This window comes from Prenolepis imparis, unplaced genomic scaffold, assembly GCF_030444845.1.
Source record: "Prenolepis imparis isolate NDT839.2.m4 unplaced genomic scaffold, iyPreImpa1.0 SCAF_6, whole genome shotgun sequence".
Classification (NCBI taxonomy): Eukaryota; Metazoa; Arthropoda; class Insecta; order Hymenoptera; family Formicidae; genus Prenolepis; species Prenolepis imparis.
In genome coordinates, this window is record NW_028141164.1 from 7,919,086 (window position 1) to 7,943,930 (window position 24,845).

Genomic DNA, 24,845 nt, shown 5'->3' on the forward strand with positions numbered 1-24,845 from the left:
GCGACGCGCGGCGACGCCCGGGTTTTAGCTATCACAATCTTCGACGCGTTTCGGTAAAACGCGAGACTCGCGAGAGCTTATTCGCGCGCGAATAAAACCAAAGCTCCATTTTCGCGTCGCCGCTTTTTCCAAGACCCACTTTTCGCAGGGGCTTATCGAACGAAGATGATCAAGAGAGCGACTTCGCCGTGACGCACTGAAGTTGCCGAAGGATGCAGCGAAACGAACATTGAGCGCGATTCATCACGATCGACGAGATTAATTTCACGTGTGCGATTGCGATTACGATGTCGGTACGTGCGACGCGATCGGATTTACAGTTCCTGATTATTTTTTGGAAAGAGTTTTGCAATTTTTATAGAGATAGAAAAATATACTTTCAATATCGAAGATATTTTAAAAATATCTTCGATATTGAAGGTACGTTTTTTTATCTAAAAATTGCAGAACTCTTTCAAAAAATAATCAGGAACTGTATAACTATTTAAAAGATTAAAACTCTGCTCAAAACTATTAGAACTCGATGTGTAAAAAAATGTGAAGTTGGCACCCCTATTTTTTGAAACTGATTTTCGTTAATGACCGGAACTATTTTTAAAAATTATCAAGAACTCTTTTTATGGTTCTAAATAACTCAGAACTCTTAACAGAACTATGATAGCATAACATAGGGGTGCCAACTTCACACACCCGCGTGCACTAACGAAAGATTAATTTATTCGAAACATTAGTATTGCATCAAGAATATTTCTATTGTTCCATAGTTAATTTCTTATTACATTATCTTGCAACTATCAAAGATTATTTTGAATCGCGCCAGAGTTTCATCGCGGAAGAGTGACGTGTTCACAACAGACCGACTTGGAAAATTTATACACTCTCGCGAATGACACGCGAAGCGCCATAAATCAAACGTTCGCGGAAACATCCCGAGGATAAATAGGAACGTCTCGGTGCGCTGCTGCGAGAGTCGGCTCTGCCTACTTTAGAACGGGGCCGAGAGAGCTGCGCCATTAATTAAACTCTTTGTCGCGCGATCAGCGAGCGAGAGAAGAGTTTAGCATCGCGTCACCCATGCAACCTGATTCGTCGCGGAGGCGGCTCCCGGCTCGATAGATTTTGGCATGATACATCCGCGAGAGGATGAGGGAGGCATTAGCGTTCGCTCTGTACCTCGTTTCCTCTCCGTTCTTTCTCCCGCGCAGAGCTGGAGGGAGGACGCGAGACGGGGGAGGATTCTAATTAATGGGTGGCACTGTGCTTGACATGTTTACTCTGGACGCAACCCCTTGAGCCTCCTCGCACTCCCGCCTCTCTCCTACCTTTCTATTCTTTTTCAGCGAGAGCGATACAGTCGTACACAACCCAGCCTCTCTCTCTCCCTCGTCGCTTTCTTCCTCCTGCTTCGCGCTCTCTTCTCTTCTTTCTTCTTTTTTTTTTATTTCCGCGAGTTTAGTCAAAAGCGCCATGCAAATACTCGCTCTCGGCGAGCGACCAATTATGCCGTGCCGGAGAGAAACTTTAGAGTTCTGATTAAACATGGTGCTCTTAATGGATGGTACTTCCGGCGGCGGGTGCTGAAAACACGTCATGCGCCTAAGCGATCGGTGGTAGCGAGAAGGAATTGAGCGAGAGAGAAAAAGAGAAAGTCAGCGTGATGTGTGTTTGCATCGAGCAAGAGTTAATACAGCAGAACAATAGTCGTCTGTATTCTAAATATGACTATTTTGAAATTATCATTTCTCTATCAACAAAGCGATAATTTGTACATCATGTCAAATATTTAACAATTGATTCGATTGATTGTTGTAAAGACGTGAGTCAAGTGCTTCATGATTGAAATAATAATAACGAGAAACAAAATTAATTTAATAATATAAAATAAAAAATTATATAAAATTAATATATCTGTATAAATCGGCTCGCTTACATCAATTAATGCACGTGACTCGAAGCGTGAAATAATTATAATTATCGTCGGTAGTACGAGATTGCAACCAATATCATAAGTTTCTCGCATACATTCTGATATACGATCTAAATACATTGACAGAGATACGAACCATGCGAGTTACACAGCATAGCGCAAATACAATTTTATCGCGTTCACCAGTTTATTTTAGAGCTTCTACCAAGCGGCAAATCGCGTAATGGCCGATGTATCCCGCTCGTGCAACTGGCAATGCGAGATGCGGGTATCACTCTTCCTCTAATTGCCGATAATAGAAAGAGATTAAAAGAAGCGACGGTTATAACTTTGAGACGGGAGTTCTGCAACGCAGCAATTTTGCACGCGATACTTTGCGTGCGTTTATACGTGCGTGTGCGTAACCGCAACTATATTTAGATTCTCAAGTGTACGAAAAATGCAATTTTACATTCGCTGCATTTTTACCGGGCTTAACTTTCGAAGAGCAGAATTATCCGGTAAAAGAGATTATTATTCTACTATTATATCTAGAATTGTATAGAAATATTTTATATTTTCGATTACTATAATTTATTATATTTCAATGATTCTTTTTTATATTTTATTATATTTCGTAACGGACTGGGCTTTATTTCATAAATATATAATTTCAATAATAACGCAATTTAATAAAATAATTGGTCATTGATTATTTTTTTGTTGAATTATGTAATATGTTTTTTTTTAAATAAGTAACATAGCGCCGGCAATTTCATTAGGCTTTCTACGACTTTCTAAGGCGTTGTACGGGTTTGAGTGTATTTCTGCGTGTTGCGTGGCTAGATATGATAATTATCAGCGACGGCTGGTAGCGACATGGCTTTAACTACTGTCTCATCGTCTTTAATCTCGATATATCTCGAGTTGTCTATTGCGCATCGGACTGCGGAACTGTCGCGATATCGACTAACTGACGCTTACACGGACAACGTTTTCCCATTTCCGACATTACGAGATTTCATGGAAAATACTTGAACGTTCAAAGCGTTCTTTCGAATTACAAACGATGAAGAGACATTCTTTCGTCGCTGTTATATCGGTTCTTTTGGGACGATTTACGTCGAGATTGTAGTCGCGGCTCTCGAATGCGGTTGAATAAACCGATGGCCCGTCCAATACGTCGCGAGGGTATCAAGATCAATTTATCGCGTCTATGCAGTGTAGCATTGTCGTCTACGCAGATGATAATCGCGCCTGCAGTTAATACAACATAGTGTTATGTGCGCTTCGATCCGTCTAAACCTGAATACACAGCAGGTTGTATATTACAGAGCAAATGCTACGGTCTGTGCTGTGATAACAATACTGTGCTTACGATAAACCCCCGGTCATGCAAACTCGGGCTTCTTGCGCTGGTTTACGCTATTTATATATGTGTGCAATATAATGTACAAAGTTTGTATCTTATGTTCTACATCGGAATTAGGAAGCCGATATAAATTTGGATAGAGTCCATTTTCTTTCTTTTCTTTTTTTTCGCGAACTTAACGATATCGCCTTTAATTCGCGACAATCGAAATGATCTTATTAACGAGTTTGCCAAGGCTCAAATTTGATTTAAGCTTGTACACATGATTACACCCGAGATACAGTAACGTGAGACATCAGTATTAATCAATTCCATGCAATTTCCAAATACGCCTGATCGATTCCGGCTACTCAAGATAATTATAGCCTCGGAAGCTGCTACAGGTGCTGCATGTCTCTGCATTCTCTCTCTCTCTCTCTCGCACGTTCTCTCTAATGCGTCTACAAATCAATGCGTTGCGCGACGTGTAGCATGACATAGCTGCAACACGCATGGCATCTACCTGTCAAAACAAGAACACGACGTAAGTCGCGCGAGATTAGAAAAGCCGAGTAAGGGTGTGTGCGTTAAAAAAAAATTATATCGTTAATGGATCCTAGAACATAACCGCTGCATTTTCTCTGGTTATGATACATCGTGTTGTCGAGGCTATTACGATGGAAATTACTATGATTGGTGTTGTTGTTAGAAGACCTCTGGTCTTCGCCGCGATGCAATCGCGTATCGATACGTCGCTACTTCATGACGAATGACAGCGCTCGTGCAATGATCATTAAACTTTAATCTCTCTCGAGGTAAAACCGGTATACCGCTATTTGGGACGAATTACGGCTTCGATGTGAAAAGATGAAAATGTCACGTTTGAATCGATCTGAGGTGACAGGTGAGCGTAAATAAAGGCAAGATGAGGCGCAGCTACAGAGAGAGAGAGAGAGAGGGAGAGGGAATCTTGCAAACTCGCATGCAATCTCCAAGGTAGAGCTTGATCGATCGCGTATCCATTCGAGATGATTATCATCAGCCGAGCTACCGCGATTGCTGTCATCTGCGTTCTGCCATTCCCTAATGCGAATCTACGGTTCGACGGAAGGTGCAACGTGTTGCACGACACGGTTGCGATATTGGAGATGCAACTTGTGTTAATGAATGACGTTCGAGTTGCGTTCAAAGGGTTGATGCGGACAGCTATATGCCGGTAGTATATAGGAGAGAGCATTTATCATTTCCAAAATCACCTAAATAACACATTTCTACGAAGATTTCCTTTAAATAATTAGCTTATAATTTCTTTTACAACATATACCGTACGTATTAGAGAACTTTTCCGCCACTAGCTACTAGTTTGACTCCGCCAACTGGGTTGCAATTTCAATTCGACGATGGATACAGCACTTGGCGTGATTACCGCTTTTGATGTTGATGGAAACGTGTCTACTAATTACAATTACGCAGAATTATATTCCGTACCTTCGACATGCATTCATGTAAAATTGGAAGAGATTCGTGTGTCTTATAAGTACTATCTTTGCGAAAATCTTTGCAATTTCGAAACTAGTACCTTGGTTTGTATTTTTATATTGCGACAAGTAATTTAAACGTTCTTAGAACTGCAAACACATCGTGAATTTGTGAAGTTATTCGATAAAAATGCTTTATCTGATCTTCAAAGTTAGCACTTTATTCTTGATAAAAATTCGATATCGAAATTTCGATATAATTGACGAAAAAATTTTTTTCTTAAAAAGTTGTAGCATTCCTGATATGTTTTTTAAAAAGTTTAATGCACGTGGTAATATCGCGTTACATTATATGTTCACGTTATGTATATGCTCATCTTCACAGTTTTACTGCTTAAGCAAGATTTGTACGTGAATTTGCGGCCAGGAACTTGTCGCAAAGTTCGAGTCAAAAGCAAATAGCCTCTGGCATGAAGCTAATAATTGATTATGACGTCAAACTTAATTGTAGATTAAACGTGTAGACTAAATATAATCTCGGTACGTATAGGGTGGATATTTGATTACTCGTTTTATCAGGAATTAAATAAGATATCCTTAATTTATACAAGACGTATATATTTTCATAAAATGATATAAAAATATAATTTAAAAAAAATTTTAATTGTCATCAATTTTAAGCGATTAATGATCCAAACAAAACCGATTATAAATCAGCACAATTTGTACATGATTTTCAAATAGCTTGTACGAGATTTTATACATGGCATTAAACGCCTCGTGGGCGATATCGATCATCGATCCTTTGCGCAGTATTTATCGCGATCCTTTGTGGGTCTCGCGCGACCCGCTTCGGTCTCGGGGCAATAAATAAGTTTTGCCACGCGACGCTCACAATTCTTCGCCGGGCTACAGAAATCGCGCCACCCATTTCGTGGATCGGCACCGACTGACTCGGGCAACCCACCCACATATACACACACACACATAGAGCCTTACAACACACGCGCATTTTACCCGCGTAACGTCCGGTTGTAAATCAATTCGGCGCATCGGAGGTATTTCAGTTAAATGACACATGAGTGTCTCCTATAGACGCACTCCTTCTCTCCGTTCCTGCTATTCCCGCTAGGGACTCCGTCACTCTCTCCTTATTCTCTTTTCGGCCATACAACACCGGGGAGGATTCTATACAGTCCCGGGCGTAGAATTGAATGCGCCGCATTGTACGACGTAGTCTGACCATACGATATTACGATGGAGTGAGAGGCGAACGGCGTGAGGGAGCGAGGAGGGAACGGAGAAAGATGGGCATGAGGGTCGAATAGGGTGAAGAGGAATAAGTGAGAAGGGCGCCAAGTCTGCCGAATGGAACGAGAGTCGTGGAGAGCGGAGAGCTCGAGTTATGTACCGTCCACCCTTGGCCAATGGGCGCGTTAAATTATGCCTTGTCTCGATCGGGACGATGCATCTAGACCCTTGAATGTGCACGAAACGAGAAATATACAGTTGGAATTATTGCGTCTCTTTGCTCCTTTATATATGTACAAGCAATTACGCATGATTGCGTACTTGATCGGACTAATTAACATTAGAAATATAATTAGAAAATTATTATTTCTTCGATGCATCCTATCCTTTTTGTTCTTTGTTTTCTTTTCAGAAAGTTGTAAATTCGGCATTTTTTAAATTAGATAGATTAGGTGTGTAAAAAAATTTTATGATGCTCATTAAGTATCCCATTATCTAGAACACATCGATTTTCGCCACTCATCTACCGTGGAAATCGTTTCCTTTTCCGAAAAGTGTAAACGACAGCGGGAGACGATTCGTCGCGATAAGAAATCTCGGACGAGAGTCCGAGGCCATTCGGGGGCGCTCCGATTTTCTTTACCCTCTCCGGAGAATCTGATTCGTCTTATCCCTTTCTTCTCCAGAATTCGTGTTTCGCGTCTGGTAACGAGGGACCAACGCGGAGACAGGAAAAGACCAAGTTTTATGGGCGAATCGCCGCCGCTACGTCAGGAGGTAGGAAGGAAATAGAACGGGATGCGCAGATGAGGGTAAGAGGAAATCGGAGGGGGGGGAGGGGACGCGATCTCTGGGAATCGCGTAATGAGACTCTCAAAATATAGCTAAGGACGATTGTCGAGGGTTAGTCTACCGTGCCTTAACTGCAACTGTCCATTTTTATTATTTCCCTTCCGCCTCGCCTTCCTCCTTACATGGTGTTCTTCCTGTCTCTCGGTCTCCCTCCGTTTCGGAGAAGGTCCTCTCACACTCCCTGGCCTCTGTCGATACGGTCGAACGATAAATTTAAGACGCTTACTGCCTGCCCGATGCGATGGTGCGACGTGAGGAACGAAATTGAGTGACTGCTGCGGCGATGAGCTTCCGAAAAATATTGAGAGGAAATAAGAACGGAACGATAAACTCTGTGGCAGCTACCGGAATTATGGCGCGACGTTATCTGTGAGAGCGCAATGTGGTTGCAATCCAGAGATTTATCTCGGTAGTTGTCTTCAGTTTATAGCGCGGACAAGGTGTGTGCCGCGCTTTATCTCTTCGACCTTGAAAGAAATCTAGTTTATATCACTTTCCTCTCACAATCAGTCTCTTACTTGGAAGTTGAGAACGTTATACAAAGTCTCCGTTTCTTTGGGCGGTGATATATCCTTTTTTCGCGACCTCTTTAATCATACATATTGAAATCATAATGTATTTATAAATATATGCAATTTTAATGAAATATATAAAAGAAATACGTAATATATCTGATCTGTCGTGAATTTCACAACGGTAATTCGGACGGCTCCAATTCAAGAGGCGTCGTAATCAAACGTAAGCAAGAGCTTATCGTAATAGTTGGTCGCGTTAAACCTGGGCCGCAAAAATATGGCCCACGCCGCGTAGATACTATTTCCTACCTACTCGCGGACACACAGACAAAACAGTTGCACGCCAAATTGGCAATATTCCACCCGCGTGTGTACTCGGCCATCGCTGAAATTGGAAATGTAGCTCGCACATCTAGATTGGTCGGCCTCGGTTGAGCTTTATTTTTCTCTCTCTTTCTATCTTTCTCTTTACTCTCGCTTGTCTGTTATTGCCACGTCACCGGGGAGAGAATATCGGTACGGGACGGGTTTTATTAGACGGAATTCCTAACTGTAACGATTTATCTGCGCTGCCGCAGATATTGCCCGGTTGCGCCGTCACCTCTTATTATCTCTCCATCTTTTTTCGCTCGCCTCGCGGCCACATGACTATAGTACAAAGTCCGGAGCGCTACGGCGCTGCCAGCAAAAAGGTGAGGTCGCACTTTTATTACCGTCATTATTATCGTTATCGCGATGCATGGCTGCGGCGAGAAAGAGAAAGGTACCGTCGTAAAATTCGAAGTATTTCTCGTAATTGCGAATCGTCACGGACGGCCCGTTTCGCTTGTTGTTTCGCGAAGAGCCGCCGCGAAATCGTCTTGATGTCAGATCATCGCGTTTTCGTCGTAAAACACGAGTATATGACCCGTGTAGGTGTAGATTATTAAAAATATCGCGAGGAGGAGAAATCGCAAGTTCTATCGTTTTTTAAATAAAATTTTTATCGCTATACGTTTTTTTTTAATAAACGTAAAATGATCGTGATTAATAATAGCTAATTATAATTTCGACATTTCGACATCGAAAGGATGAATCAAAGGGTCGAAAATACATATATTGACGATGAGAAATGACATTTATTTGTCACACGCCGAGCGGTGATGTCCTTCCGGAATACTCCGACAATCATATTATATTATGCTCTTTGGTAATTTATAATTTGATGACCGATGATATATATAAAGCAACGCGTAACGCGAAGAGAAACAGACAGAGAGCGGAATGCATTTTTATCCATGCGTGTCAATCGAATCGATTCTTTCTCGTATTCTATCGTAAGTACTTCGACTTAACCGAATATTCTCCGTCATTATTCGAGCGAAATCGTTTCCACGTTTTCGTGCCTATCGTCACCACTGTCACTTTCATTCCAAGAACCCGGGGCAAAGTGGCGCAAAATCGCGAAAGTACCGGGATCGGGTCGGTCCATGGCTCATCTCTCGCTCGTCTCGACCGAGCGACCAGCGTTTTCCGACATAAAACGAGCGAAATGGTTTTGACATGAAGTGCGGGAGAGGGTGCGTACGGACCAGGGGGGAGGGGAGAGAGGGGACGCGGCGTTCCATAATCCATTGTGTCCAGTGCCAATTAAACGGTGCTGCCATGCGTATGGTCAGGAACTAACCGGCCGTTCTCAACACGGTCACGGATCTGCACGCACACGCGTTTGCACGTCCCAGCGCGGGTTTGTCTCTCTCCCTCTCTCTCTCTCTCTCTCTCTCTTTCTCTCTCTCTCTCTCTCTCTCTCTCTCTCTCTCTCTCTCTTTCCGTAAGAGAGAAGCTTGCTGGCGCAGGAGGAGGCGGAAGAGGAGGACCACGGTTCGATTGGGGAGCATCTGGACCTCTGGATGTACCGGCAATTATCGGACCGGGTTACCTATAACCGTACACCGCACGCTCACGTACGCGTGAATACGTGGAACGTGAGCGTGAGCGTGTTCCGGAGGGTGAGGATCATAGAGAGCGAGAAGAGAGTAAGAGAGAGAGAGAGAGAGAGGGAGATAGACAGGGAGACAGAGGTAAGGTACGATTGTGCAAATGCGCGAGGATCCTTGCAGCATGCGTTATAATCGCAGTAAATCATCAGCCGTGCGCGATAGATCGGTAGAAGTTCGTTGATTGGTCTCTGCTACTTGATCCAGGCGGGATAGATCCTTCGGGCCAATCTACGGACCTAGGTTGAGGATGCGGTCCGATCTGGTACGACCTGATCCGGCCACGGCCGCCTCCGTTCCGCTTGTGTGTCTCCTTGACTACTGCGGTTGTGGGTCCCTCCGGGGGTTAGGAGCGTTTGAACGTGTCGGTTTCGCAATCGGAAATTCGAGACGTTCCGATTACGCGAGGAGAACAGGTGATTGTTTCTGACTCGCTTGTCCAGGTGTAAGTGCGGTCGACCGGTCTGATTGGATTCGACGTCGCCGCTGACGAAAGGGTCGCGGCGAGAATCCTCTTAATGACAGGCTAACAGAGAGGCGCGAGTGTTTTACGCGAATGTTTGGTCACGCTAACGAAGCTTAACGAAGCGTTGCAATTGCTAGAAATTCTTATGCCGTTTATTGGCTATTATATATGACAATTGCACGAAACATGAAAAGCATTATTTATATAAAAATTATTTAAATTATTAACTGTATTCTAAAAAGTTAATTGTTTCAGATAATATACTTTATAGTATTTATTTCTAATAATAATATTATATTTTATGATAATATTTCTATTCGCGAATTGTGCATCACATACACGAATGTCGCAAACGCATAAATATCGTTAAAATGCATCGTCAGTGCATTTTCCGTGCAGTGTAGGATATCGTAACACTTGCTTTTTGAGAGAGAGTGAGTGAGAGAATATAAACGAGGGGGGTGCTATTCTTAGAGACTTCCGTTTCTTCTCTCGTAGGATTATTTCGTTCATTATGACATTATATTACGGTGAGCCGCGCATCACAGCGGGTCGCATGATGGAGATGTAATCGTGATATCTGTGTTTGCTAATGTAAATCCGTCGTGCTACCGGTATTTATAATAGCGAGCGAGCATACTCTTGCGTGTCCGATGCACCTTATGCTTTTACGGCTCTCATCCCGTCTCGTCCCTCTATCGTTTTTATTATTGATGATCATCCGTATTTTCTGACCGATCTGCTGCGCGAGTTTTAATGGATATATACCTGCTTAATGAACCGTATTAAACAAAATTCTCGTAATAATTACGCCCGCTGTCAATCTGAGATATAGTTATTGGCTGCGGGATATGCGGTCGTTAACTACGAAATTATGTGTGACAGGCCCTTAAATTTTATTTCCGAAATTAATTTCGAGTTTGTCTCGAAAAGCACGTCTTCGTGTCTTAGCACGAGTATGATTTTATCGCGAGATGTTACGTCCATCTTTTATAACGATTGCCAGTTTCTAAACCTTGATAGTTTCCACGTAATCTTTCCTACTCCACGTCGTAATCCTTTCGTACTTTTAGTACTCTTACAATTAGTATCGAGGAGAAGCTATATGTCTACTTCTCTTTCTCTTTATATTAATAAAAATTGTGTTTTTCGAAATAATTAATTGCAGTCGTAATTGAGCGTGTCTAACGACTTACGCTCAGTATCCAATGGCGTTAGCGGGGCTTATTCAATCGTAAATTCAAGCGCGTAATGCGCAAAAAGACGTGCGAGATCTTCGAGGTATCTCTATGATCGTACAATTATTCGAGGTATCTCGGAGATCGGAGTTGACGATGACGAAGATGCACCGGGACTAATCGAACGCGCGAGAATCGACGGAGAAGGTAGGAACAAACTCACCGTATGCTCTTTCCGCGTGGACACGTGTTCAACCACGTGTGTTCCGACCCCTCGGCCGTTACTTCTGCCTTCTTACTTTTTTTTGCTTGCTCTGCTCCTGACTCACCGTAGAGCTTCTCTTTTTTTCCTCCTGCCTCTCGCGTCCAGCTATACTTGCCTTTTTTCCACTGAGATGCACGCAGTGCAACGCTTATATATATAGGGTGAATCGTAAAACAGGGTATATTCACATACAACATAAAGAATTGAGAAATGTTCAATTTAGAAGGAAGATTAAAATAATTTATTTAAAAGTATGGACATGTATTTAATTTTTGTATTGTTTGGATTTATAATATAAATTTCTGCCGAAGAAATGAATTATTAAAACTTAGTAAAGAGTTTATTGGCGCTACAGAGTGATAATTTTCTGCACAAGATGTTACAAATTAAATAACGTAAAAATAATTGTCATAAGTTAAATAATATATTTTTGCGCGAAAAGTTAGAAATTTCTAATTCTTTATATATTACAGTATATTATAGTTTTATATTATAGTTACTATAATAAAATGAGTATCGAGTATAATGTATATTTTAAAGATGATAATTCTCCGAGGCACACCCTATATATAAGTACACTTATATACTACATGCCTGTGTATGCGCACGTATCGCATGCTCATCGTCCTTTTGCTTCCTGCAAGGAAGGTCTTTTATTATTTTATTATGGAACGGGTTTGTGTCAGTATATTGCGATCGCGAATGAGGGAGAAGTGGAGTATAGCCGCGTCAACGGTGCCATGGACCTCAGATCGTCCTGTGGCAAAATATTGCGCATGAAATTGATACACGATGCAGGAAGGTTTATTGTACGTACGGTCGAGTCGAGCGTAATTGAACTGCATATAAACTTTACAGTGTGTGAAAAAAATGAGAATATAACATCTCTTTTTTTCCTCCGCATAAAATATTATACTCCAACGTTTTTTTCCTCGAATGATATTATTTTATCTAGCAAATTATGTTATTATCTCGAATGATATTATTATGCAAAATTATCTATCGTGCAAATTTATAGAGAAATGTAAATGATAGATTGATAAAAAAATAATGAAAATATTTTTCGTTGGAGCTGTAAGCCATAAAGTATATATAATTCATTACATTTCTTTTCTATATTTATTCTTATGTTATGATGATAAATGGCGAAGAGGCGATAATAGCGATAGCTACCACTCGCGCGTATATGCGGCCCGCATAAATTCATTTAACGTGTGGTTATCGATATCGGTGGTTCATCGAAAGATTTATGACGGTGAACCCCTCCGCCTTTTATGATCCTCTTGGCTACCCTCTAATTTTTGCCATCATATCCCTCTTCCTTCTTTCTACGATTGCTATTTTATCTGCTATCGTCGTTGCATATTTCTTGACTATGCAGCGATCGAGCTTATATTCAACGTTACATAAGTCAAATACATATGGATGTTTTAAAATCTCACACGAGGGATAATCTCAGTTAAAATATACACTTGCAATACATTTTAATTGCCATGTCGACGACATGCGCTCGCGAAATAAGAGGAAAAGTAATTAAAGGCCGCGCGTAATTACTATAGCTTGATGACTGATCGAATGTCACTTCATAATCGTTAGAAGCGAAATTACATCGTCTTCCACGAATCCGACACTGAATGCAATTTAATGAGCCTAATGGCACTTTAATCCGTTCGCATAAAGGATGCCTTTGAGACGCTGGCTCGGGAACAAGCCGGTTAAGGTAAGGTCCTTTCTCTGTGAAAGTTTCCGGAATAATTAATTAATTTGTCCAATCGATATGCTTCAAATTGATTAAGTTTAAGCAGCCTATGGTGTGTATAATACAGGACACACCGGTTTAGCTAGTTAATTGTTCACAAACATGTTTGGTCCTCAATCTACCGAGGTAATGTCACGATCCTCTAAACACAATTTAATGAATCAATTACTCCCTTGTCTCAATTACCATTATCTCAAAAATTTAACATTGATTTAATTATATAGGTTTGTAAGATTGGAAATTTCGAATATGAAAATAAAGAGATGTCATCAATTTTCAAGCATCTGTTACTAAATTATCTCAGGCGTTGAATATCGACAAATTCTCTGATAATTTAATGACAGAATTATATATCGTTAGATAAAAATATCCGTGAAATTTTCTGTCGAAATGACAAATGGATGATGTACTTAATTTTCGTTCTTCCAGCTCTTTTACATAATTCCTAACTTTTTTATTTCAATCTAATCATCATGAGATTACGTTAATTGTATATCTGATGGACGATCGTGGCGGTACCAATTATTTCTGCTGTTTTAATCGGTAGCGGTTAACGGTACCGCCGTTTACCGTTCGCGAGAAAACCAAAAGCGAGTGTTTTTCCCGAAGGTTGGAAAAGGTTTTTAAAAGTGATCTCGTCGGCGCGGGCTAAGGTCAGTGCCGCGAACATAATATGGTTAGTGACCGCGTGACGTCACAACCCAGAATGGGGGAAGGCTGTTCACGTGACGGTGATAAAACAGGCCGCATGGGTGGGGATCACGCGTGTAGTACGGCGAACAAGCGGGACAGGACAGGGGGGCAAAGGGAATGAGGGGGGAACTGGCTGATCTGCTGCCGGTTTCAACGGGGGGATAAAGGGTCGTTGGACGCAGCGGGGGAAGGGCGGTGGCGTAGTACTACGCCTCGTACTATACGCACGTGCGTGTGTAAGACGTTAACGAGAGTGCACGCATTGGCTCGCGGACGTACGCTCGCGCACACAAGTGCATCGGCCTGCTTGATAAAGCGCATCGAGTGCGCGATCAGGGTCGGCGACGCGCCTGACGGAATCCATCGCTCGCGAGAGATGCGCTTGCGTATCGTAAAATGGACCGTGTCGAATTTTCAGCCAAAATAAGCGAGTAATGTTTCTTTATTCCGATCCCGAAATATTTTTAGAAAATATGTTGAAATATATATATATATATATATATATATATATATTATGTGTGTATCAGGATGTTTGTGATATATATTTATAGTGCATTGATATATATGCGTCATTTAGCGCACTGCATCTTTCTTGTAATGTTATTATTCGATGAAATTTTTCTCGCGATATTCTTTTCTCAATTTTTCCTAAGCTTTCCTCGCCGGAGAGACAAAATTTCCTTCGAAAATTTGCAGAACAGAAAGTTCAGAAAATTGTCGAATCGTCAATTCAGAAGAGAGGTATTCACCGCACGGCTGTCAATGCGAAGCGATCGATCCCCGATTGATTATGCACGTCTATTTCAGATTCACGCACTGATGCTTACTGCATTACGCGCGATTTACATATGTCAGTTCGACGGCCGACCCTGAGAGTAATAATGGCTCGTATCTGTGTAACACGTAATACGACGGCGAATACGGGAGAAAGACAGATAGAGAAGGGATAGGGATGAGGACGCCGGAGGGCGAGCGTAAAAAAAGAATAAAAAAAAAGAAAAGAGGAAGAAGAACTGGGAGCCCGCGAGCTTCGCGGCGCACGGTGCAACGATAACACGTTCTGCAGGATGACTGATAGCTTTCATATCGCGGGAGGATGTATTGCGGATGCGTGGGTGGACACGTGGATCAGGCCACGGACAAGTTTTCCTTATTATTCACATTACGAATTTAAAGAGACTACATGCGACAATGAGCGGAATATTATACAGGCTATCTTATTACAAGTGGCTACCCTTCTTTATTTCTTATATTAAAGGAGATAGATCATAACAAGTTATATTAAATTAAACGGTTTAAATTAAACTCTGTCATGAGTACAGTTGTCATTCGTAAGTTATTTATGTTACAAGAAATAATATTAATTCTTCTATTATCAGGATGGACGATGAAATTATTCGACAGCAGCTTTTCATCATACTTTAATGTCACGTAAATTTTTTGTCGTTATTTCTCATATCTTTGCTATACATTTTTTTCTAACATTTATTTTTTATAGTATAGATTATATTTCCAGAGGGGGAATTTAAATAAAAAGAGTAAAGAGATTGTCGGATAATATATTAATAAATATATATTACATAGATACAAAGTAAAACTTACGAAAACTTTCTCATATGTCGCATTGTTTTAAAGGATACGTACATTATTGCGGTGAACTAACTCTGTTCACGCAGTTTTGCTCCATTTTACGATAAAAATTTCGATTTACATAAAAGAACGCGCGAGTACACTCAAGGACTTAGCAAATTGATACGTGGTCGTGCATCGCGACGCGAGCTTAGCAGTAGTCGTGTAAAAAAGGAAACGAGACCGGGAAGTAACAAAATGGGGCAACAATAAACGGCGCGTTAGGAGAAAGGGGAGTGAATGATGGAAACGTCAAAATGTAACGGCGCTACGAGGCACGTACAAGCGGCCGGTTGTTCTGCAATAATACCAGTATTGTTGAGCTTATCAAGTGAGGCTAATTGGACGCCAACAGCTGGACCGAGGCTCCGCTGTAGCCGGGACTGCGCGCCGCCTCTACTTTACACTGATAATGTAATGGGGACCTATCTGGAACACAAAAGGCCGCAATAGATTAATGGATTTGTCTGAAATTGTCACCGAGTGTCAAAACAAATCGATGGCGAAAGCGAGGGAGGACAGTGTTTGTTGGAAAGCTTTAAACTCCTTCATCGGCCTTTCAATGGAATTGCATGCAAATAGAGAAATGCTGTTAGACGATAAGCTTTTTGATAAAAATAGAAATTTAATTTGAGAGAAATTCATTCGAATCTGCGGTTGCCTTTTTTTATATAATGAATTCTATTTCTCCAACTCTGCCATAATTTTTTCATCATTTTGATTAAAGCTGCATCTTGATTCCTACATATATAAAACACACGATGAAAAAAAAATATATATAATATATTTATTAATATTATACAAAATTATCGGATTTAAATGAACAAACACTGTAATTTCCAACTATTTGAGTTTACGATACAGCTGAAGACAGCGCGCGATAGAGTTGAAACCGGTAAACGTTTCGACTTTCACAACAGCAACACGAAGAGAGTGTTTACGTTGCGAGAACTAACTTGGCGGCCGATGTGTATGTTTATGCGTATGTGCATGTGTGCCTGCACGCGCGCAAACGTTACGCACATCGTGCGTACGTATATAATAATAGTCGGAGCGCGAGCGCGATTAGAGCCTGCGCTTGTACGTAAGTATGTAATAAGCAGGAACGCGCGAGAGGAGTAGCGAGAAACGTGACAAGTTACATTTCTATTTTGTCGTTGCGTGCGCGATGAGGAAAGGGGTTAAAGGTGAGATAACGTACAATGAGAATTTTGTATCAACAGGCGCGAGATTGCGCGATGTAACGAAATAAATTTACATTCGTGAAAAAATGCCTATACCTGTTTCGTAATCGCGGCGTTCGATTGTGCTCGATGTATCCTTATTTATTTACGTATCGATATTTCAATCGTCGTTGGTAATTACGCAGAGACGCGCGCGATAATTTACCGTTTTAATTTCGCATCGATGGGCCATTATCAGCTTTCGATAACGCGTCTGCGAGACTCGATTTTTTTCGCCTAGCTCGTTAATATTTAAACGATTGCGCGAATTACTTTCGAAACGATGCATTTTAGATGGGCGGGATATACACGGAATTGGCGTCGACAATAACTGCGTATACGATGCGATGCCTCATACAATGCCGGAAGTGAAACGTACTTTAATCGGATTAAAGTTGAGTGGGATTTCGTGTTGATTTTAACGAAATCTTTTCGTCCTTCCTCTCTCTCTCTCTCTCTCTCTCTCTCTCTCTCTCTCTCTCTCTCTCTCTCTCTCTCTCTCTCTCTCTAGCATTTTCCTCACCTGATTGGCGGTGCATCGTAACCACGCTCGGAATCGAAACTTTGCCGCGATTCTCTCGCCTTCGAGTTTATCGAGTTCGAAACTAGTCGACCGTCCAATCGGACGGAGCATCGCACAAAGTCTGTCTCTCGAGACCCGGACTGTCCTTGGGTTTTGAGCGAAAATTAGTCGATAAACCTCGGGGTTTAAAGTTCCCGAACTTCTATATTCAAAGTTCGCTTCCCGCGAGACAGTAGGAATTTACTTCCTCACCGCGGATCAGAGAGAGAGAAAATAAAGGAAACCGAGGGAAGGAACAATAGAGATGGATCATTTTTTTTACGATAAATTACAAGCTCGGGGAAAGGATTGTCGTGGGCATATCGCTTTATTACGTTCGTATTAAATGGAATTATATTTTTTTATGATTTATTTCGTTGAAGAGAGAGAATAAAAATTCTTTGGTGTCTAAGAGCGCGCCTGAATGTTATCTCCGACTGTACTAATCAGCGAGGCGCTACAGAAAACGCATTAAAGAGTAACCCACTTGGCCGGTGCATCGTCCCCGAGATGTGCGCTAATACGTTTATTTTCACCCGAGTCGAATCCTTGGTAACGACGTTCGTGGAATCGGCGCGATCGCATTGTTGGCGAATGCCGATCGTCGTTATTTCGGAGGGGCGATTACCCGCTGATTGATTGAAGCATCGAATTTCGTTAATCGCTCGTTAGTCAACGAGACGCGATATATAAATATCAGTCGCGATGGCATGTACAATGGCTGCGGTTATATAGATAGCGGTTATCGGCCAGTTTTTGCCAAGCGAATCTTCCTCTTTCTTCCTATCTCATTGCATGGGGACCGCGACTCATTTAGTTTAAAATAATAATTTGCCTCGTTCCATCTTTTTTATCTATTTTGAGCATTTCTCTCTTTACGACACTTTTTGATTTTTCTCTCTACTCGTCATACGTATCTTTTATTTCTCGTTTTTCTTCACGGCCATTTTTTCGCACACCATTCCTTTTTTTTTCTAGTTGAAGAGAATTATAGCAGTCATATGTTACAGTCTATTATTCGTTACATTTTCAGCGTTTTAATCAAAGAATTTTTTCTTTTCAAGAAAGAGCGTTTAATTTTTACACTAGATCTAATTAATAACATAGTGATTATTAATTAATGCCGAATTCATGACGCGCAGCGATCTTCTAATATTTAATTGATAAATGTTTAGAAGTAGATTTAATTGGATATTTTGCGTCGTGAAATTTTACGACGCTGTAATCATTTATGTGGCAAATTTTTCATCCATCTTCCCCTTTTCGTTTCTTCATTCCTCATTATTCGCCCGCTCCGTTCGTTAATGGCAGATCTTTTGCGTTGCAGTCCGAATGGGTCAGCTGGATAAAGAAAGCTCCTCCGATGTTCGCATCGTCGGGGAACGATGTCGACGAAGATGACGACGGACGGCTGCGCGATGGGCTTCCACAGTTGGTAAGTGGTCATTGAGTCAATTACGCGGATAAAGTGCGCCATTGTGCGGCGCGGCAGCGATTTTTCTAACCCCGTTCCCCTGTCGCAGACGTTCGGGGTTAGACGGATGATAACGACTCGTGCCTAATGACGTGCATTTATTTGATATGATAGTTAGCGCACTTCCGGCTCGTCGCTCGATTCTTATTCTTGCGACCGAGATTAATAAGAAACGCGAAACTTTATTGATTTCTTTCAAAAAATCAAGAAGAATAGTTCGTGAATAATATTCAATAATTAACAATTTGACAGTAGTTGGGCAATTTCACATATTATAATATTTGATATAAATTAATAATTACTTCATTTATGCAATCTATGCAATTGTTCCTTCGCGAAACTATTCAAAATTTCCAACTGCATAATACAATACTCGTGATCAAAATGAGCGACATTGGAAGGTATGATAACGTGCAAATAATGATACAACTTGGTCTCTGCATAATAGCAGCAGTGTGTAATGTTCACTTTTTGATAAAGCGATTACGATAATGATACATCATTATTGTTGAATGATACGGCGTAGCTATGATCATGAAACCTGAATTGTCTTTTTATTATTATTGTTATTTTGCTTCGTATTTCCGGTCTATGTATCGAATCTATGATAGCTGGCGGATAAATATTTCATGGGGTAATAGTCCAGCAGGGTTTTTCGTTTATATTTTATGAGTAAGTTCTTTTTTTCCTGAATTCTATATCGAAAAGAACGCAAACGTGTATATAACAAAGTTTTATTCTTTACATACACATATTTATTGATCTATTCTATTATATATACTTATATATAAAATATATAAATATTCTATAGATTGGAATTTTTATAAATTATTATCTTATACGATAGACGTAATATCTATTGTCTTTCGAAACAACATGTTTGCATTTTCTGTTAAAAAATAAATTTTCCCACAAGTGTCACGTGTGGTATATCGCGCTAACGAATATATACATCGTATTACACGGTTTCGATACCGGAAATCCACTTACTTAGAACATATAATTATCTTGTGTAATTTTCTTTTGTACGTTAAATCACAATCCCACGATCGGAGCTGCCTGTCGCGGCAAAATTATAACGTATTTATAATGTCATGTGTCATCGGTGGGGAAAGGGATCCGCTATCACGTATCGAATATTTTTCTCGACGCGTGTCCGCTCGATAATATTCGGTTATTCTCGAACGCTGCACGTGATCTGTGGAAAGTTAACGATAGGTTCGGGCACTAGCACGTTTAACCCCTTTGTTCAACCGCATTACGAATATAGTATTCCGGATATGCGTGAGCGCTACCTCGTATATTATATTACCCCTTTTCTATCGATTTTTCTTCGTCGACGAAGTCAATTGCAATCTTCAACTGATTCGTGGTCGAATAGACGTGGGAATTAAGATTAAATAATAGATTGAAATGCATACAAATTATCTGGCTTTATGTCAGCTTACAAATGAGGATATAAAGAATTTTATTATATATTTTTATGCAAAGAATATGTTATTCTATTATAATCGTATTACGAACAATCTTCAGAAATTTTATTAATATCATTTTATAGTCAGTCAAAGAAAAAGAGAGAAACAGACAGACAGACAATCTCGTTATGTTTCTTTGATAGCAGATAAATAAAGGACCGTTTGTTATCCAAGATTATCGCTCTTTAATTACATAGTTCAGATGTTAGGCGTGCATTTGCGTACGATTTACAGGGACGAGGGCGTGGGATTACACGTGTTTTTTTAAAAGAACGATCGGCCGACACGCACGAAAAACGAAAGACGCCGATCGGACGGTATATATGCGGGAATTTCTCCCTTCCCGACAAATGTGCTTTATTCAAATTCGGTTCGACACGCGGAAAACAAGCGTGCGCGCATCGCGCGCGCGACAGAACACGCGACAGACTTGCGTGCACGTAGTATAGTGCAATACGTGCGCGTTCATCAGCTAAGTGCTGTTCCCGCCGTACTGTCTCTCTCTTCCGGTGTACGATTTATTTTAGTAAATGAAGAGGGAATGGGCTCCGTCAAATTTGCTTAATTTTGACGCTGCCATACACAACGTTACCTTCAAGCTTTATGCGTGTACTTAAAGCGTCGTAGTATTGTTTCATTCGTGTATCATTCATCTCGGTACATTTATCATTCGTCCAACCGCATGTGGTGATTACATGTGAGACAGACTATTAAATCGTTTACCGCAATGTTTTATCAGATGACAATTGACATTACTCTTTATTACTTTATGAGTAATAATTGATATAAGTATAAAAAGTATATATTTAAAACATGCGCGAACTGTTCAACTTTATTTAAAATAAAAATAGCAAAAAAGATACATTCGAATTCAAAATTATTAAAATTTTAAAAAATACTTATTAATAATTAGAATATTATTCGTGAGATACACGAATGATATATTTCAGGTTTTAATACTTTCGTATGCAGCGCATAAAACGGCTTTTATGTTTATGCGCTCGTTCCGGTCTCATTTTAGGCGGATCGTGATACCGTTATCAGCGTATCGATCTTTGTATCAGTCCTGGAACGTGATATATCGATCTCCACGGACAGCGCAAATAACGTTGTCACGTGTTAAACCAGCAACGTGCAGCACGAGCGATGAGCAAGCGAGCGAGCGGCTAATGAATTCTTAGTGTCCGCGCGCGCTCGGCTTTCGAGCATTCCCGGACACGCGAGCTTCTCGTGGGGGTTAATTTAATACACGTGCAGGCGGATCGCCCGCAGGGTATCCGCCCTTGGTCTTCTCCGTGTGCGTCTCCGATGCCCTCGACGTCGCGCAGACCGCGAGACCGACGGCGCATAATACTCTGTTTATATCCTTCCAGCCCCTCAGTCCGCTCGCTCTCACCCTCGCGGGGGAAAGGTCGGGAGGGTTGCGGAAAGAGTTATATCCACGATCTTCCATCAGCGCCGCCGCGGTAATGAGAACACGACGATCATTGAAATAATACGCCGCCACGGTGAAACGGGATACTCTCGCGTACTTGCCCCTATTATATATATCGAGCAACCCCGAGACGCGTTTTTTTTTCTCCGGAAAATGCGGAGGTGATTATTGCTCGCGATACATTTAATTAGCGGTAGAAATTAAAATTATAAAAACCTATTTAATATTATTTTATACGAGAGAGAATATGTGGGTAATAAAATCTCTTATTTTTCTCAATAAATTGTAATTAATGTTGAAAGACCTTTGTCTCTCAAAGTTTTCGTTGAAAACTGCAAGCTAGAAGAAAGCGCAAGGTTCTCCAAAGACACAAGTTGTATTATCTCTTTCCGGATTTCCATTCTCTCGCGGCAGAGAGAGAGAAAATTCCGTATACAGCGGAAGCGAAATCTGATAACGGTTGTCTCTGGGGGTTTAAACGCGTCTAAGATGTTCCCGCTATCGAGTTTATACGATCGTCGTGCAGACTGTGTCGTCCCTTTAGATCGCGCAGTTGTGTGCGGAGGCGTTGAGAACCTCGTTAGATCGATCGGCGGGGTAGCGCGCGCGACGTCCAATTATCGTAATTCTCTTATCGAGTACCTCTTCCCTCGGCGGTTCACCGCCAAGTGGAGGAACTCGGAAAATGGCCTCTGAATAAATCAGCCGCGCCGAACTTCCCGATCCGGCTTCGTGATCGCGTGTAGAATTGACGCTTTCCAGAAGAAGGGACACAGGGGGAGGATTGGCATAAACTTTGGGGTGAAGTGAGGGAAGGAGGGGTAAAGGGCGGAGGGGGCTGATTGTCCGTGACGAACTCATCCGGCCGATTTTACGGCCTTGTAACGTGCATCTCTCGCTTTACTGCCGCGACATTCTCGGCGTTTATCGTGAATTTCACTTGCGCGTCGCGGAACTCGTTATGAAATGTTCCGGGAACACGTTATTATTATTACGGGAATGGAATATTGGGCTATGCATTTCCATAGAATTTTCTCGAATTAACGATTTCATCGTCGTTCGCGTTCTAGACTGCAAACAACCGAGTCAATTATCGGAGAATCACGATATACTGCCTGATGTCTTTCGTCGAATTCGTTTATTCCCAATTTGCTAGTTATTTATAATGAAAACGGCGATTCGCGTAGATATACGATTCATTTCTCGTATCTCTATAGGTTTAAAGTATATAAAAATTGTTTTTTTTTTAGTATATTTTTTAAATATAACTTAAGTCAAGTATCAAAATTAAAATCATTATATGGAATGTATGAGAGACGGTAAATTTGCGAGCGAAAATATCGGTTTTGCACGCGAGATTAAAACATATTTCACTTTACGCGTGTAATATAGGCGACCGCATTAAACAACGGGGAGCATTGTATATCGGGACATATCGACCCGCGTATGCAGTAACATTTTATCTTCGCGCCGATTCCAGCCGAAATCATCGAGCTCCAAATTTTCGAGGATTTTAAACGCTCGCGCGAGCGGATCCGACGCTATTCGAATCGGAAGCGTCACCACTACATAGGGTTTGGGCGAACACGCGATAGGGTCGTGGTGACCGTTGAGGGTGATTGGGACGCGCGACGAAGAGAGGGAGGGATGCACAGTTCGGTAACCTAACCCATATCGTGGATCGCGGGTGGAAGGGGGAGGGTGGCCGCGGTCCACCCTCGCATTCGTCCATCGCGTCCGTACTAATCTGTGGTCCAGTCGTAAACCGTTTAATTCCGCACCGTGATAAACCGCGTCCGCCGTTTATTGCCTGTGCTATCCTGGCCACTGGTATCTTCCCTCCCTCTCCCCCCTTTTCCCACCCGTTGAAAAACCCACCCTCTACCACCCTTGAAGGATCGTACGAGTAGCTCTCTGTGTCTATGCGCGATGAGTTCATCCGGGTGCACGTAATTAATAGATATTATTTATTCGCGGTTTACGACTATTTCGCCGATAACACACGACACGACGAATCAATAGAGAGGAATCGAATGACCTCGATTATATATATATATATATATATATTTCTATGAATGTTGGCTTTGAATAGGTAATGATCGTTTTGCAGCGCACTTGTCAGATATACGAGTCAAGTAGATCTCGCGTTTGACCCTTCCATTTTTACGCGAGAAATACCCGGAATAGAAAGAGGTTGCGGTGAATGACGAAATGTCCGAGGGGAAATTTTCATGCTGCCTTTTAATCCTCTCTGCGTTTCACGGTGATCAAAGGAGCCTTTTTTTTAACTACAACGGAGAGAGGATCAAAGAACGAAGATCGGGTCAACGCCACTGGCGTGGTGTGTATTTAATCGCGCTTTATTTCAACGCTCGGTATTCCGCTGTATTTTCCGATAAGCCGAATATATTATCGTTGTTCGTCGTGTTTCTCGAAACGACTGTAATATCTTCTCAAAACATTTATCTTACGAAGATTTATGGTAAGCTTTACGATTTTCCAGATAAAATCCGACCGCAGTTACTCGCGCTTTCGAGTTTCAACGTTGCATTTGATTCACAATTTATTTACGCCTCTTTCTACTCAGGTATTGTCTATTTTATGCCATCGGAGACATCTATCAATTTAATTGAGCAATGTTCATTCCGCCGACGATGGCCTATAAACCATGGGTGTATTGCTAACGAGACGCAATGCGGGGTAGTTTGGTTTCCCTGGTCCAGCCGCGATTGCATATGTATTGCATACCATGAGCGAAGTGAGAGAACGAACGAAGAGAAAGAGAGAGCGAGAGGGAGGGAGAGCCAAGGCTACTGGCTACTGTTAATCAGTTTAGAGTTTATGTCCCTCCATAAACCCGGACGATCCCCGTCTAACTGTCATTAATAAAACCCCTGTTGATAACTCGAAAAGACGCGAGATACACTGGACGAGTAACATCGTCGTCGTCATCGTCGTCATAGTGAACAGTCCTCATGATCGCTATCCGTATATGTAAATCTTCCTTGTACACGTGGAACTCGTTATTCGCGTCGATGAGAAAAAGAGATTTACTGCCGAGATCTGCATTGCTCCTGCTCGGAGTATAACAACTTTTTCATATTCCGCCTTTCTCTCTTTCTTTTTTTTTTTTCTCTCTCTCTCTTAATCCAGCGGATAAAACATCCGATAATAATCTTGGACACATCGATGGCTTATTTGAATTTTTCACCGAGTCTTCCCGTTTAAGAAAAATTACATAACCGTATATGAAAGAAATCTGTTGCGTTTGAATCGCGATATTAATAGCTTTATTTATAATCGCGTTTTATGTTAATTAGGTAGAAAGAGAAAATACGCACATATATATACTTACTT